The sequence below is a fragment of the Ambystoma mexicanum genome, chromosome 6p (assembly GCF_040938575.1).
Source record: "Ambystoma mexicanum isolate Mex_15411 chromosome 6p, UKY_AmexF1_1, whole genome shotgun sequence".
NCBI lineage: Eukaryota > Metazoa > Chordata > Amphibia > Caudata > Ambystomatidae > Ambystoma > Ambystoma mexicanum.
The window spans coordinates 1261829497-1261847152 of NC_090935.1; the positions used below are offsets into that span (position 1 = coordinate 1261829497).

Below are 17656 nucleotides of genomic sequence, written 5' to 3' on the forward strand. Positions count from 1 at the left end.
AAGTATCTATATGGAATAGATGAAATAGTCAGAATGGATTAAATGAAAGAATGGATGGATAGAATAGGACAGAACGCATGGAAGGGACAGACGAATTGGACGGTTGGAATGGACGGATGAATTGGACGGACGGAGTGGACGGATGTAATGGGTGGATGAGTGGATGAATGGAAAGGATTGGTGGACGAATTAGACAGTCAGAATAGATTAAAGGATTTAATTAATAGAATTGGATAGATGCATGTGGAATGAATAGCTGAAATAGATGACAGATGCATGTGGAACGAATGGATGAAATAGATGGCATGGATGCATGAAGAACGAATGGAGGGCATGTATATGCAATGGATATATGGAATGGATGAAATATATGTATACTGAATTGATGAATGGAATTGATGGAAAAGATGGAATGAATAGACTGGATGGACGCATGTGGAACGAATGGAAGAAATAGATGGCATGGATGCATGTGGAATGAATGGAAGGTGTGTATATGCAATGGATGGAATATATATATACTGAATGAATGGATGGAGTGAACGGTGCAGTTGTTGTGGTTGGACCGATGGAGTGATTGGATTGGATGGAGTGATGGGAGTGGATAGAGTGATTGGAGTGGTTGGAGCGGATGAAACGGATGGAATGGATTGAATGGAATCGAGGAAATAGATGGAATGGAGGAAATGGATAGAATGGATGAAATGGCTAGAATGGATGAAATGGATAGAATGGATGAAATTGAATGGACGCAATGAATGGAATGGACGCAATTGAATGGACACAATGGATAGAATGGATGGAACTGAATGGACACAATGGATAGAATGATGGAATGGAATGCACGCAATGGACAGAATGGATGCAATGAATGGAATGGACGCAATGGATGGAATGAATGGATGAAATGGAATGGACACAATGGTTAGAATGGCTGGAATAGATGGAATGGAATGGACGCAATGATAGAATGGATGAAAGGGATGAAATGGACGCAAAGGACGGAATGGACGGAAAGGACGCAATGGATGGAAAGGATAGGATGGATGGAACGGATAGTAGGGATGAAATGGATAATATGGATGAGAAAGAAAGATGGGATGGATGCCATGATCGGAATGGATGGATGCATGTGGAATGAAAGGATGGAATAGATGGCATAGATGCACATAGAATGAATGGATGGAATAGATAGCATGGATGAATATGGAATGAACAGAATGTATGTATATGGATTTGATGGATGGCATGCATGTATATTGAACTGATGGATGGAATGGCCTCGGATGGACGGAACGGATAGATTGAATGAATAGACAAAGAAATTGAATAAATGGATGGATGCTCTGATGGAAGGGATAGATGGAATGAATGGATGAAGAAATGGATTGATGCATCGATCGGACAGACGGATCGACAGAATGACGAATGAAGAAATGGAAGAAGCATTGATTAGATGAATCGATTGAATAGACTGAATGGAATTACCCTACCTTCTAGTTCCCGTGTATGCCCATCGTACATGTGTCTCTGTGTACCCCGCTTTCTCACTCTCCATGCAGTTATCGGATTTACCTATTTCCACCCTTTCTCTGTAAGCCCGCCCCCTGTCACTGTGTGTCCGTGCGTCGCAGAGCTCCCTGCCATCCTGTTCCTGTAACGCTGCTAGGTATCCCAATGGGTTACCCAACCCTTGTCATCATGTGTGCCCATTGTGCCCGTGTATCATTGTACACTCTGCTTTCTTATTCCCATGCTGTTACTATATAGTTTTGTGGAATTTGAAAGAAAACTAGCAATTCAATGGATTGGTTGACACGGAACGTAGAAATCTATTTTGGTGAGAAGCGGGGGCGCGTTCTTAAGATAACCTTGTTTTTATGTAATGTGAAAAAAGGTTCTCTCACAGACAATGTTTGAAGCACACTTATCCTCCTAATAGATATAATAGCTAAAAGGAAAGTGACTTTGTAAGTGAGATCTTTGAGGCATGCTTTATGCATTGGCTCAAAAGGCGGCCCTTAAGTCTGAAGACATTATTTAAATCCCAACCCGAGGGTGGGTTAGCAATTGGAGGATAAAGCCATTTTACTCCTTTCGTGAAGGCCTTAAACGACTGGGACTCTCCACCAGGAAACATTGCTTTGCGATGTTGTATGTTCAGGTTGTTTTTAATTAATTAAAAGTCAATTTATCCGCACTAACAAATGTAGTAGATAATGCACTATGTGCAATGGTGAGCAATCAATTGGGTGGACATTTCACTTTCTGCACCACTCTCCCTACTCCCCACTCTCATGTGACTGGTTCCTGTCTTGATCTTATCTTTACTTCATCACCAGCTATATCTTCTGCGTCTCCTCACCCTGTTTATTCTTCCGATCACCATCTCATTCTTTTCTATTTTCCCTTCTACGTCATCAACTAATTTATCTTCCCCCGAATGATCTATATATTCGCGTTGTGATCTTTGTGCTTTTAACAATCCTTTCTTTGTATCTTCTTGTATTTCTAATCTTCCTTCTCATTCTTCATTTGCTGCTCTTTCTGCCGACGACACAGCCTCAATTCTTTTTTCTTCTCCTTCATCTCTTCATTCCTTATGTCCTGCTTCAGATTTCTCTTATTCGCAGAAGCAACTCCAACCTTGGATTACTCCCTATCGTCGCTCAATGCAGCAAGCTCTCCGTCACCTTAACCAGCGCTGGCGTAAAACATTATCTGATTCAGATCCTTTGCCCTTTTCTTATCACGTGCTATATGACAATGCACTTCTCTATGCTAAACGGTCATACTACTCAGATCTTTTATGTACTTAATCTGCTTATCCTAGGTGTCTGTTCCAATCGCTCTCTCATCTTCTCGCTACGCTTTCCCCTGGTTACTCACTGAACTCTACCCTGAATCTGATCTTGCCACGTTTCCCTCTAAAGTGGCTACTCGTTGTGCTGCAATTGTTCCATCTTGCCCGTCTTCTTCTTCATCTTTTTCTCCAACTTTTGATACTTTAGCTCTGCCAGCGCATGCCCATCCCACAGCTTCTACTTGTGAGCCAATTCCTTCACCACTTATACCAAAAGTATATCCCTCTCTGATTTCTCATTTTACCTGTCTTTTCAATATTACTCTTCATACTTCAAAGTTTCCTTCCCTATTTTTTTTTTATTAATGTAAAGTTGTATTGGTTTCATGCAAACATACAAGAAAGGAAAAAGAAACCTTTAACAGTTTATGTAACTTCCTCAAACTACAAAGATTAAAACAGGTACCAGAATCATATCCTATATATATACCTGATCCTAGTACTTCAAAGTAACAGTCTCCTCCCAAAGACGAGCAAAATAAACAAAAACAACAGCCATTCCCTTAGGTCAACTTTTCATCTCTTAGAATTAACTCAACAAATGTCATTGCCGCCAATATCAAACCAACCTTTCCCCCAATAGCACCAACTCCCACCATTCTTCAGCTGTTAGTGATCGTGTTTTGCCCAATTGCTCCCCTAAATAGCGTGTTCTGAGTTCTGTTAGAGCCATTCACCTTGTTGCCAAGTGGGCTAATGATTCAGCCTGGCCCTTCTCCTCACAATATCAACAATAGGCATTTTCCTCTTGTATTTGGTGCCTTCATAATTGGACTTTGTTCGTAGGCAAGATGTTGAAACGACATCCAATAAGGAGGTCTCTATAATGAGCCGATGGAAACATCTGGCGGTACATCGGTAGATCATTCAAACCTTACTTCTCTTTCCACAAACCACAGTTTAAGATATCGCTCTCTTTTGCTTCAGATGTTTCTATCCAATCTGGTTTTTCAAGCAGGACTTTAACTTTTAATGGATTCCCTGCAAGAACCTCAAACTCAATACTATGGTGGTGTATGACTCTCTCTATTTTTAATTTCCATTCTTTAATAATCTTTCCATCCTGCTCCCGAGATCTTAATATAGCAAAGGGGAGCATCCCATCCAACATCGTACATTTCCGATACAGCGATATAGATTTCCATAACACTACGGACGCCATGGATTGTAGGCAAAGTTCATGTCATATCGCTACTACCGGAAGCGAGTTTGGCAGACTCAACAGTTTGCACCAAAAGTAACCCTCCAGTAATTCCCACACTTCCCATGTGAGGTTTAGTATAGCTTCAGAGCCATATGTTAACACTTGAACCACCTTCTGCATATAGAAGGCGATTACCGCTGTCAGCGAGAAACTCCCATATCTCTTGTAAATGGCTGCCCCCTGGGTGGTTAGCTTTTTCAATGTATCCCTCAGGAATGAGTAATGGCCTTTTTCATTCAAATTTTTATTTATGACAGTTCCCAAGTAAACAATTGTTTCAACAATGTCCAGGGGCTGATCTTCCACCCTCCACCGAAAGGTCTCCCTGTGTTTCCTACCAGCCAATGACATGCCCAATACCTTGGATTTCTTAACATTTATTTTCATACCATTCTCTTCCAGGTCATTGTTAAACACCTCTATACGGCGCTGGAGGCCAATGGCCGTTTGTTAGCAACAGTACTGGTGCTTCCGTATCCCCACTCCCATAGAGTCCTTCTGGACTCTGAGAACGGGGACTTACATTTTACCGGCGCCTGACTTTCCAGGCCGCCAGGGTTGTAATCTCCCGGTGGCACCGGGAAGTCAGGCACTGGTAAATATTTACGGGTCCGGTGGTAACCCGCCGGTAGGACTGGCACGGTTACCGCCGGACCAGTAATGAGGCCCGTTGTCTTCTACCGGCATGTTTAGCAGTGTGGCCTGAGTCTCCGGTCTAAAACCAGAGGTCCTTAGCCATGCACGTCTTTTAATTAGGGTGCCTTTGGCAGCTATCCTACAGCATCACGTGTGTTTTTGTTTGCCCTCTGATAGTGTTTTAAGAATTTCTGACCTTAGGGGCACATGAATGCTGTTAACGAGATCTTGCCTGTGATCCCATTGTACTCTATTGAAGCTGGCCATAAGAGCTGTATTATTGGCAACACGCATTTAGTAAGCTGCTGATGTGGCTCCATTCTTACCCAGGGCGTATATCGTTTTACTCTCGTTGTCAGGTGGTGTCTCGGATGTGGCTAAAGTTGTGTCCCATACCCTTTGACTACAAGTAAATCAAGTTTGAGATGCCCTCTGAGGAGTAGAGGATATGTTGGGGCGGGTTTAAACTGCTTTTCGATAAAGGGATGAACTGCTTTTGTTAGAGCTGAAGTAGAAAGGGTCGGTGTTAATCTAATTTTGACAGATTGTAATAAAGGAATATACGGGCCCATTTGTTTTGTCTCATTGTGGATATCAATTAAATCAGTGTCTTCTTCAGACTCATAAATCACAATTTTGGAAAAATGTGCAGCCTTGTGTGGCGTGCTGGAGGAAGGAGTCCGACACAGAGGTGGCATTTTGGCTATAAAACTTTGTTAAATAATAAGGAAAGAAATCCAACTCTTTTAATCTATTTACATTTTTTTAAAAAGGTAACAACAAACAAACAAACACACATATGCAATTCAGCAGAATAAAACCATCCTTTTAAGTAATCAGAATAAAAATAATTTTTTTGCTTCAACTCTCCCTATTCCTAAAAAAATGATTCCCTAACAAACTAAGGAAACTTGGTTGCTTGTCGTCAGGATGATTGTCCAACATAAAATAACCGTCCTCTGTCCAAAATTCTCCCCTGTTCTAGCCCTACCACTAAAACATAACCAATTAATATTATCCAGGACTACTCCCTCCTCCTGGTTCGTTATAGGAATCAGTCACAACCTTTGTGACCCAAAATCATAAGTTCAAAGTGAACCACAAAAATGACTCTGTTCTTCTGAGATCACCAGCCTTCAGCAGTGTTGACAGTTCTAGGATAACAAATGGGTTCCTTTCTGGTTTACGCAATAGAACAGGAATCAGAACTAAATCTGATCTAGGAGTGCACTCCCAGCCCTCCCATTGGAGTTACTTTGATTGTACATGAAACTTATGGTATTCACTCTGTAATCATCACTCCGTACTCAATTCATGTAAAATTTTGAAGAGTCTTATCTCCCGCTTTATTTCTGAGGTTTAGGCATCCCTTCTTTGCATAGCACCAGCAAGTGTGTCTTGCCAATGCATTTTGGACTAGCGTCCGTCTTCAGGGCCATTTGGCACTATCAACTTTACATTATCCCATCATGTCAAGATAGCCTATATTAATTAAGTAATTCATATCATTTGTCAATCCAAAGAAAATTATATAGGAATTACATTTGTATGTGCATCATAATTCATTCATATTGTTTGTTAGCAAGAATGTCTATCAGGAATTAATCGTAGCATTCACCTATATTAGAGAGATACAATCGTATTGCAGCACATAATGGTGTCCAAAGAAACCAACATTAAATATTAACATAAAACACATACCATTTCATTCAGTATCCCAATAGTTCCAGTCCAAGGGAATCAACCACCACATATAAACAAAAGTAAATATCTGTGAGCTCAGCGGTATACAAGTAACACTATTGTAAAAATACTTCGTCATTTGGTCGACTGAAAACTGGTCGAATGACATTTGGTTGACGCAATTTGGTCGAAAACCAAATGGTCGAATTTTTTTTTATTTATATATTTATTTTTCGGGTTTTCGTTTTTTTTTTAAAAAAAAGGGGTTTTTAGAAAAAAAAGGGGTTGTGGGGGGGGGGGGGGCCCAAAATTTTTTTAAAAAAGGGGTGAAAATAAAAAATAAAAAAATTCGACCATTTGGTTTTCGACCAAATTGGTTCGACCATTTGTCTGGTCCACCAATTTTTTTCGACCAAATGTCTGGTAACCATTTTTATCCTGTTCCGTGTCACTCTGCTCACCCTCAGTATTTTCTAATCTTTGTGGCAACCTATTAAAAGATTGTATTCACATAACTATGCCAGTCTCCTTCCCGCATTGCCGAACCTACTGCCTTATCTTCAACATCTCGGCTTCCTTACCTACGTTGTCCGCTCTGCTACGCAGCTCTTCTCACTGCGAAAAAAACGGTGTCTGCAACAGACGCTGGTTTTACTGTTTACGTATTGTTGCTAGGTCCCTCAGCGCTGGTTACTTTCGTTTTCTTCCATACACCATTCCACGGCTGCATCCACTGCCTATTGTGTAACTCGCCCCTATTTACTTTCTGCTTTCAGTAAGTGTCTGCATCTAGTCTAACTGGTGTGTATATTCTGAATCAAAACTGGTTATAAATCACACATGTCAATCGTGGTAAATAGTCACAAGCACCTATGCAAATGTCCAAATGAAGTTAAATAGTATCCCACCTAATGGTAAGATCCTTGAAGGCAAATACCTATGTGTATATAGATCCCAATTATTATGTATGGAGTCTAAAACTCCTTACTAGTTCAAATAGTGAATTTAACTTCATCGTCCCTGTTCCTATATGTGAACCATGGTACAGATAGTAAAAATAGTCAAAACCCTTAGTCTGGGAGGTGATCCAAGGCAGGGGACCTGTTTCGAAGTCCCAGACGGGAAATATCACCCCACAATCAGTTCACAATATGTTTAGTAATCACATATACTGCTCGGTTTCTTCAATCATTGCTCCAATAGTTCTCAAATTGGAAAACATCAATAGGATCTACAACGTTTCTCTTACGTGTCACAGGTAGCATACATAGTTGATCTCTTCATTGATCCCGCCTGGTTTCAACGAGTCCAACCTATCTATCCAATAGGTCTTTCGTTGGTTGAGTCCCTTCATAATATCTTCATGTTTGTCTCTCGGCTTGACTACCTCCAAGACATGAATCCTCATTTGGTTGATGTTGTGTTTATACTTTTCCCAGTGTCTTGCTACAGCTGGGTTCTTGTTGTTCGTGCGTATGCATGTCTGTGTTCATTCCATTGGATCCTGCCCGACCTTGTTGATTGTCCAACCTAGTAGATACCGCATGGGCATTTTATGGCATATATTATATTGATGGTATCACATGTTGCATAACTCCTTAGTTGGATCTTTTCTCCTGTGCGGGGGTGGTTAATGGTATTTCCCTTGGTGATTAACCCGTTGGTCTGATGAGATAGAGTCTGATTTACCAACCAGGAGAAGAACTCCCTTCTCCTTGTGTCATAAATGTTTTACATGGTTCTTGTGACTTTTCCTAAGAGTTCCTACAACTCCTTCCAAGCTTTCCTCCAGGTGCTTGGATTGCAAACCATAGAGTCGCCAGGGAAATTGCTCCCAAGGCTTTTCATTCTGTCTTTAGTTCTCTCTTGATCAGTCTTGCTTCTCTGATAACCACTGAAATGAGGGAGATCACTCCCAATGCACTCTTCCTTATAAATACTGTGACAAGGGAGAGCACTCCTGATGCACTCTTCAGAATCAGCTTCAGGGTGGCTACTGTGGCTATCTTATCTGCTATTCTCTGCTCTCTGCTGCTCTGAAATGGTCTTGTGTCCTTCTTCGTTCGGTTTTGGCGCTGTTGTCGGACTGAACAGTCCACCTCAGCAATGTCACGGCATGGACAACCTTCTTCCAGCTGCTGGTTGCCTCGACACTCCAACCTTCTCCGAGGCGCCCCTCCAACCTGGATTCGGTCTCCTCTCTGTCAAGGACCAACCTCTGCAGCTTGCTTCTCCACTCAGAGGTTTTAACTTCCCAGGGTTTCCAGCGTTCACGCCGGCTTCTTCTCTTCCATAGTCCTTTCTCTTGATCTTCTGAAATAGTAACTGAGCACAAGAGGGAGTACTCTCAGGTTGGTTAGCTTGGGTTTGTGGAGATCTCAAGGTCTCACCGGCACATGGTTAGGGAGTTCCATCATAGAACGGGAGTCCTCATCCCCATGAGAGAGATCCCTCTGTGTGAGGTCCTCCCATTTTTTACTACCACTAGAGGGAATATCGAGTAGTTGCCCCACCTCCCTAGCCTCACATGTAAGGGTTACCCCATGAGGAGAAGTGACATAATCCCATGATTTGTCACACTTCTTAAGGGGGTTGTATAAAATGTGATCATCTACAGGTGAGGGTGATATGGAGTCATCTATAATGTCTGGGGATGGAACATGGAAGTAATTCGGCTTGGTGCCTGGGTCTTCCTCAGCAAGCCCTTCATCCTCCTCTGAACACAGCTCAACTTCAATGGGCTTCTCATAAGCAGGTGTAGAGTCTACTCTCACTTACTTATGAAGAACTTCACCCTCATCTGCAATGTTATTATTCTTTTTTGGATGCTTGCCCAAAAACACCATGAAGAAGGCTAATGTTTTTTCAAACCTTTCTTTTGTCCAAGCACCACTTGGAAGGTGTGGCTTGCAGCGGGAAAACCACTTCTTCATCTTGATGTTCCAGTGCTTCTACGTGTGGTGGTTTCTTTTTCTTTAGTGTATCTACTAAAGGGGAACTACCACCTGTGTAACCTGACTTATGCGTTTCAACTAGCGTCGAAACAGTTTGTTTCGGAGGATGCAGTTTATGTTTTTGTGTATGTGCAGTAATCCTTGGTGCAGAATCAGTTACATGCAGTGTTTGTGAAGTCTTCTGAACATGCATCGAGAGAGAACCACTCATCGCTGAGGTTCTTGAGTGGCCGACACGCTTGTCGCTAGGTTATGTGTTCCACCGAAGACTTTGACCCCTTCGACGAATGCGTGGAAACAATGGTAGTGGGCGTCAAGTGTTTTTGTGAATCAACATGCTTATGTTTGGTTGGCGTCCCTGTGCAGTGTGCCAAGTCTGTCCCATGAGGATGTTTTATATGTTTGGCCTTGTCACTAGGGGAAGTCTCCATAAACGAGAATGACACCTGCCACTCAGAGCTGGTGACTGGCACTCAGAAATCTTTTGTTTCCCTATCAGAAGCCTCCTCAGTATCACTAATAAAACCAGGACTGTCCTGCTCAGCCTCAGATTTCTCCATACCAGTGGGGTATTCCATAAATGCTTCAGCTTGCATTGCGTAAACTGCCCAGCATTTCAACCATCGATATTTAAGTGTCTTCGGTCTAAAGAGCTTATGCACTCAACATTTATTTTCATGGTGGCCTCTTGGAAGATGATAGTTACACACGTTAAGCATATCGGTCCAGGCAAATGTTCAGTTACATGTTTAACGCTTGTGAACAGTGAGACTCAGAAGCAAAAGAAAGTATTCTAAACCTCCAAATATTCATAAAATATTGTTACAAAAATTGGTTGATCAAAATTCTCTGAGTGTTCCCCTCATGCGGAACACTTTCTTGAACTCTACATATAGAAAAACAATTATGACTGACTAGGCAATTTAATCAAATTAATTATGCATGTAAAGGGTATGAAAATGAGGCAATAATAGTGAAACACAAATATTTCAGTTTTAATTCAACTTTTAGCAGCTTAATTGCTTCTACCTTCTTCACAAAATGTCTTTTCTCGGTTTCAAACGGAATTTCTGACAACCTGAGGGACACCAATGGGTCTGCCTACGTAACGGTAGGGATCTGATTCCGAAAGTGGTATGTCGGTCGCTTGGATGAGATGATGGAGGACCTCCAATTCGAGTCACTTTTCAGCGGCGTGCAGAGGTAAAGAGCCCCCTTCATCAGGGCGTTGCTACAAAGGCCCTGTTGGAGATATATAGGGAGGCCACCTTCCTTAGTGATCTACTTGCATCTAGCTTTGCTACGCATATCGTCGCTTGGTGGCGATACATAGATGACATCTTCGTCATATGGAATGGGACCAAAGTTGAGTGACTATCATTTGTGAAACATATCAATACCAATACAGTTAACTTACGTTTTACAGAGTGCAATAGTATGACTGAAATCATATATTTAGATGTAGTTGTGACCCTTGGAAGATCTGGTTTCAATACTGAACTACACAAAAAACCCTCAAACACTGGTCTACCCTTGCATGCAACAAGTTGCCATCCTACGTCATGTAAACGTAGTATTCCATATGGTGAATTCATTCGATACTGCAGAAATTGTACCGATCTAGTATCGTTTGACCATCATTGCTCTTTGGCGGCTATTGATTTTGTCAAACAAGGCTATGAACGCAGAGTGATAGAAATGGCCTACACCAAAGCTCGCGGACTAAGCAGGAATGTTCTATTGTATGGTAACAAACCTGCGAAAACCGCTATGAATGATGAACCCCGACTTATAGTCACATTTGACAATGCCTCTAATCATGTCCGTAAAATCATAGAGCGACATTGGCGGGTCCTCACCGTGGATAAAGATTTATGTCCCTTGCTGGCCAATCGTCCAACTATTACCTATAAACGCGTACCCTCACTTAGGGATAAACTGGTTTCCAGTTTTCTACCACTAAGCGACACCAATCCCTCTCTGATGCAATCCTTGATGAAATCCCCCATAGGCTTTACAAAATGCTCAAAATGCAAGGCCTGTGCCCATGCCACTGCATGTAAATTCTTTGTACATCCGGTCACCAAATGTAAACAGTTAATCAAGTATTCGATAAACTGTGATACTGCTTTTGTGGTCTATGTCCTTTCATGCCCCTGCATGAGATGGTATGTGGGGAGCACCACATGCAAATTAAAGCTTAGAATATTGCAGCACCTCAGGGCAATTAAAAACTCAGATCCCGCATACCCTATGGCTAAGCACTTCAGATTAGAACATGACAATGACCTTACTCTTCTCAAATTTTTTGCGGTGGCACATGTCCCGATTCATCCGAGAGGTGGAGATCGTGTATTAAAACTGAGACAATTGGAGACCCGGTTTATCTTGGATTTTGATACAAAATCCCCTAATGGTCATAACCTTGACGAGGAGCTTTATACGTTTCTAGGTATATAACAATGTGTTTACTCCCTACTGTGTTTTTCTGAATTGGTCTATTTCCATCTACTATTTTATTTTGGCTATGTTTAATTGATTTATGTTCTTCAAGTGTGGGTTCAATAATCTTTAGAAAATTAATGTGTTTTTCAAATTCACTGATTAGTTCTTGGCCTGTGCTCAAGTACTAAAAAATTCCTTTTGCTTCCACCGTTTTAATGATTGGATTGCCACTATGGTTTAAAATGAGGATGGAAGGGGTAAGGGAAAAAATAATTTCTTTTATGTTGCTATATTCACGACCTAGAAGGATTCTTGACTGGTGAATAATTTGGTATTTTGTGTCCATAGTTTCACTGTGGTTACTTGGTTTTTTCAAATGTGTTACTATTGGTGCATTTTACACAAGTGGATCTCAGATGTACATATATTTAGTCAGATAATGCAGCTAGAAAAGTAATTGTCATCTAGAATAGATTATATCCATGTATTTGAGGTAAGGACTATATAGCAGTAGTCCTGGCCAGGCTATTGGCATAATTTACATTAGTGATGTGCAGATGATTTGATATTCATCAAACGTGGTCACTTTTATGACCTTGCCTATTTTTTACATCGCTCAGGTTGCCATTATTGGACTTGCACTTGCACTTTCCCTCCTTTTTAAACATGATTAGGTCAAGTATCAAAAATATTTTTTTATAATTAATCTCTGGAAATTATGACTGCGCTGCATTTCCTTGTTACTTGAATTGTAGTCTCTATGTCTATTTTGATATTGCAATTGTGTTGGATTTTTAACCATATTATATGTGTTTTTATCTTTGCAATTTTGCACAAGACATAGGTTCTAGTCCATCCAAGTAATCAGATGCCATGTATGCCAATTTATGCTGCTATTTTGCGTATTTGCACAATGCTAAACCGGAGGCTAGTTTGAAAATCTATCTACAATGACATAGCCCGAGTTGGCCCTTTTCTTTTAATCTACATGTATATGATGACATTACACTTCCCCTGAATTGATTGATTTATATAAGCTGTTGTCTGTATTTATATAAGACACAATCTGACTCAAGTCAATGCACTAGGCTTTTAACTAAATGTTAATCTAGCTTGGCTTTGTTTTTTAATGGTAACATATGGTGGAAATTACGGTACATTACGGTTGTATGGTAGGCAATAACTTGACTTTCCGTTCCAAGATGGCGACTGTTGAATTACTTTGTAAATGCACCTGCATTTTATAATTGACATAGAAGGTGGACTACACACCTTTTAACCATGTCTTTGTCCTTTGTTGTGTTACGTGATCAAGCGCTCAGTTGAGCGTGAAACGCGTTGTAAGCGGGCCGTGCCCACAGGCGTCCTGCCTGTTTGTTTATGCTGTTTTCCCAGCCTTTTGTTCTGTGCATTTTGTACAGCTAAGAATTTATTAAATATTTACCTTTTTTTCTACCTTGTGTGAGCTGCGCTTTCCCTTTTTTTGGAAAGTTTGTTGGAACTTTTTCAAACTTTGTTGGGTGCACGGAGAGTGCGGTCCCTCCCCTCTCCTCTTTTTCTTTACATATATATATATATATATTACACGGCCACATGTAGTTATGGTTAAGTTGCTGTTTCCATAGGAAGAGCACTTTTTGGGCGGCTTATAACTTCTTTCTCCCCGGATGAATCCTCACCAAATTTTGCAAAGAAAAGTATAGGCTCACCCTGAATTTGCAAAGTTTGGTGAGGTTTGGCCTGGGGGGGGCAAAGTTATAGGGGGGTCCCAAAATGTCTTTTTTTTGAATGGGGAAAAAGAACTCCTCACGCCTACAGCCCAAACCGCTGGACGGATTTTCACCAAATTTGCGGCAGGAGCAGTGGCTTGGTCCCGAAAGCGTGCTTTTGTAAATTTGGTGAACATCCGTCCAGTAGTTTTTTAAAAATAGACCAAAAAGTAGGTTAAAAAAAATGTGTGTTATCTATGTTCGCTCCGCGGACAGTGTCCTGATCGACTTTCATCATGTCCGTGGACATGCGGCATGTTCGCCGATTGGATGGTGGAGAGCGGGGCGTGCGTCAGATTTTTGGAAACGCCCGCCATCTTGTGTCCGCGGACATCGCAGTGATAAATGGTGGGGAAATACAATTTTGGCAAGTGTGTTGGTCTGTAAGACTGGTGGGGGGTGAGAGATGGTTAAAATATTTAATCTATTTAGGTGGTAGGCACCGCTGTTGTGTTCGCTGTGTCCGCGGACAGCCGCGCTGTCCTTGATGTCCGCAATCGAACCAGATGGGATGTCCTAAGGACACTATACCTGTCTGTACTGTTCGCAGGCAAGGTGAAACTGTTCTAAGAACACGCATGGTGTCCGTGGACATTAAAAAGGCTATATGGCATGGTTAAAATGTTTGATTCTATGGGTGTGATCTATGGGTGTGATATGCTGCGGTGGTTGTGGCCAGGGCCTAAAGTCTTGGGTGTATCGGCCATTCACCCAAGACTCTAGGCCCTGGCCACAACCACCGCAGCATATCACACCCATAGAATCAAACATGGGTGTGATCTATGGGTGTGATATGCTGCAGTGGTTGTGGCAAGGCCTAGAGTCTTGGGTGCATTTGGTGGTTGTGGTGAGGGCCTAGAGTCTTGGGTGCATATGGTTGTTGTGGTCAGGGCCTAGAGTCTTGGGTGTATGTGGTGGTTGTGGCCAGGGCCTACGCAAGACCAAAGTTATAAGTACCAAAGTTATAAGCTTTCATGGGTGTGATATGCTGCAGTGGTTGTGGCCAGGTTCTAGAGTCTTGGGTGCATGGGCCATGCATTCAAGACTGAAGTTATATGCACTGTTTGTTTCAGTTGTTATGGAACAGTATTTATGAGTTGTACTTCTTGTAATATACTTACCGTTTGGTTTGGTAACTGCAGTACATATATTCTTTGTCAATTTCTGTGATAAAAGAAAAGATTATGTTAGTATTGGTAGTTTGTAAGGACTTATGGCATTGAATAATAGACATTGTTTATTCATTTTGACCCTCATATTTAGTAGATTACAAACCAGTGTACTGTGCCATTTGCTCAGTTTCTGTGTTTGTTTTTATATCATTGGGTCTGTGGGAAAAAAAATCCATGTCGGATTAAAAAAACCCTTTTTTGTTATGCTACAGTCTATTTGTTTGTTTGTTTTCAGAGTTCACTTGTTGTTTCTGGCTAATGTTCTATCTGTTGGTTTGTTACATATTTTTGAAGTAGTTTGATAAGTGTTGGCGTATTCTAACTGTCTATTTTTGTTATAATTTAGTGATATTGATTTATTTGGTTGTTGCAAAATATTGGGGCAGTTAGATACCTGTTGGCGTATTGAAACAGTTTATAGTTATTTAATTGAAGTTTTGTTAATGTTTAAGTACAGATTAGTTATTAAATTCTTGTTTTAAGAATATTAAATAAGCATTTGTAAGATTTGCTGGTCATCTTTGCTTTAGAGTAATGATACTGTCATTACATTCGAACCAACCGCATTTCTTTTTAATATATGCAGTGTAGTGACCAGCGTTGGTTGTGGCTCCTGCATGGTAGATTATACCTATTGTGGTGAAGGTTTTCTTACCAAGTGATACTTGACCATGTGTGAATCCAGTCAGTTTGCAGTTGTTGTTAGTACCATCTGCATTGTAACGTAGAAGAATTAGTATTATGTATTTACTATGTGTTTGTATCAGTATGGTGGAGCGATTATCTGAATTGCAGGTACTACATAATCTACCATGGTTTGCATTTTGTACAAGTTGCTGAAATGGAACGGATTCAAAATTAGGTATGGATACATACACAAAGCGCTCATTAGGGCTTTGTTCCTGTGTCACATTGTTGCAGAGAGTGCAAGGATGTTTCCACATGGTATGTTTTTGTTTTCCAGTACTTGTAGTAAGTACATTAGAAATTCTTGTGGATCTTCTTGTGAGTTTATAGTGAATTTCACCATTCCAGCACAGTAGTCCAATTGTTGTCTTATTCCATGAACACTATACGTGTTGTCAGGATTGTTTGTTGCGTTTCTATGAAGGACTAACATTTGCAAACAAAATTGGTCTGTACTCTGTAAGTAAATGTTCTCAACAATTGGTGGTAATTGAAATAGAATATTAATTGCTACATTTGCGTAGCAACTTACACCAGTTATATTTGAAAATTTGAATGGACCAGATAGGTCTCTGTCCAAGTCATTTTTTTGGAGTGTTTGTTGCTTCTTTGAAGAAGTACCCGAGTTACTTTGAGTAATAGGTTCTTCTTTGGTTGTGGTAATTGATGAAATATTTGTTTCTTTTTGTCTCTTTGAGGATTTGCAGTGAAATCCTGTTGCATTTCTGTTTGAATTATTTTTCTTTTACAACGTTTTCTTTTTTGTGGAACAGGATATGTTTTTAGATTGGGGTGTATAGAGAACGTAGTCTATTGTATTCTAAAATGCAAGGAATATCAGCGTTTACTTTATTTGCATCAAAGTTGATTAGAAATAGACCGTCAAGTGTACGTAAGCGTGATAGTGCTACGTAGCTCATGCCTTCTTTAAAGACTGTTACCAATATCTATCAATGCTTTGTCTAGGGTAAGACCTTTTGATTTATGAATGGTGACTGCGTATGCTAGAGTTAGAGAAGATTTTTCTCTGCGTACATACATGTCTTTGAAGAGAAGGAATCGAGCTGTTGAGCGGCCTACCCTTTTTATTTCTGAAAGTTTGTCAAAGAGAATATTGACAAACTGAATGTTTTCGTCACGTGGGTATGTTTGAAAGCCAACAACTGTACCCAGTGCTCCATTAACTAGTCCTTGCTCCACGTCAACAATAATGTGTTTTCCTCCAAAGAGCTCTTCATTGTTTGTTTTAAGTACTTCTTGTAATCTAAGGTGAATCAAAGGCAACATTAGGTTGAAGACCATTCTCACTTCATCTATTAGTAGCATTTTCATTTGTTTTAACACTCTGCGTAGTTCCATTGCAGGTTCTGTAGAAAGTTTGTAATATTCTAATTTGTTTTGGAGTTCTACTGGTAGGAGTAGTAATCAATGTAAAGTTACACCCCCTATGTTGTAGGCAGCTAAACCTGTGGGGCAGTTACAACAGCTGACAGTTTGTTGTTTGTCAATTGTTGAAGGAACTTGCTGATGATTTTGATTAAGAATGTTTTGCTGAACCAGCTTCACCATTGACATATAGTAGTATAGGTTTGTAATTTTGGCAGGTACATTCTTTATTTTCATGTTATACACCATGTGCAATTTATTTTGTTACTTCTTGAAAAATGCTACGCTGCTCATTGTTTAGTTTTGATTGTATTGTAATGTACTTAAGTCTTCTGTATCTTCATACTGACACATGGCATTTTCTACTTCTGTCATAGCTAATTCTGCCTCATTTGCTATTAGTGGCTGTCCCAGTGGTTCTTGGCTTCCTGTTACAGAAGGTTGAATACTGTCAGGAGTGTCCTTATCTAGTTGAGCCTAGAGTAGTTCTTCATGTTGCTGTTCATTGTGCAACATTGTTTTGTACTGTGTAAAGTTTACATCTATTATAGTGCTTTCATTTGCTTTGAAAGCGTCTTCATAGGAGACATAGTTATCTAGTATTTCTTCTTTTTTTCTCCATGGTTTAAAGAGTTGTAGCAGGGACATGTAATATAGTTCTTTATGTTGAGGAGTTTTTAATGACAATTTGATATGATTAATTAAACTTGGTTTGGTAAGTTTTACTAAACTGTCTTCACAATTTGTCACTCTGGATCTACCTTTTTTTCATCGGGTTTTATATTATTTTTGTATGTGAAGTTTTGGGCTATGTGGTATAGACACATGGTTTCCAAAGTGGTACTTCTGTTTGGGTA

At 40.4% G+C, this 17656-nt stretch overlaps 1 protein-coding gene across 5 annotated transcripts in view; it reads right to left on the bottom strand.

The window, feature by feature from the left end:
* LOC138510347 (glycine N-phenylacetyltransferase-like) overlaps positions 1 to 17656 on the bottom strand; it is a 264370-nt gene that overhangs the window by 63325 nt on the left and 183389 nt on the right. The window lies entirely within an intron of this gene.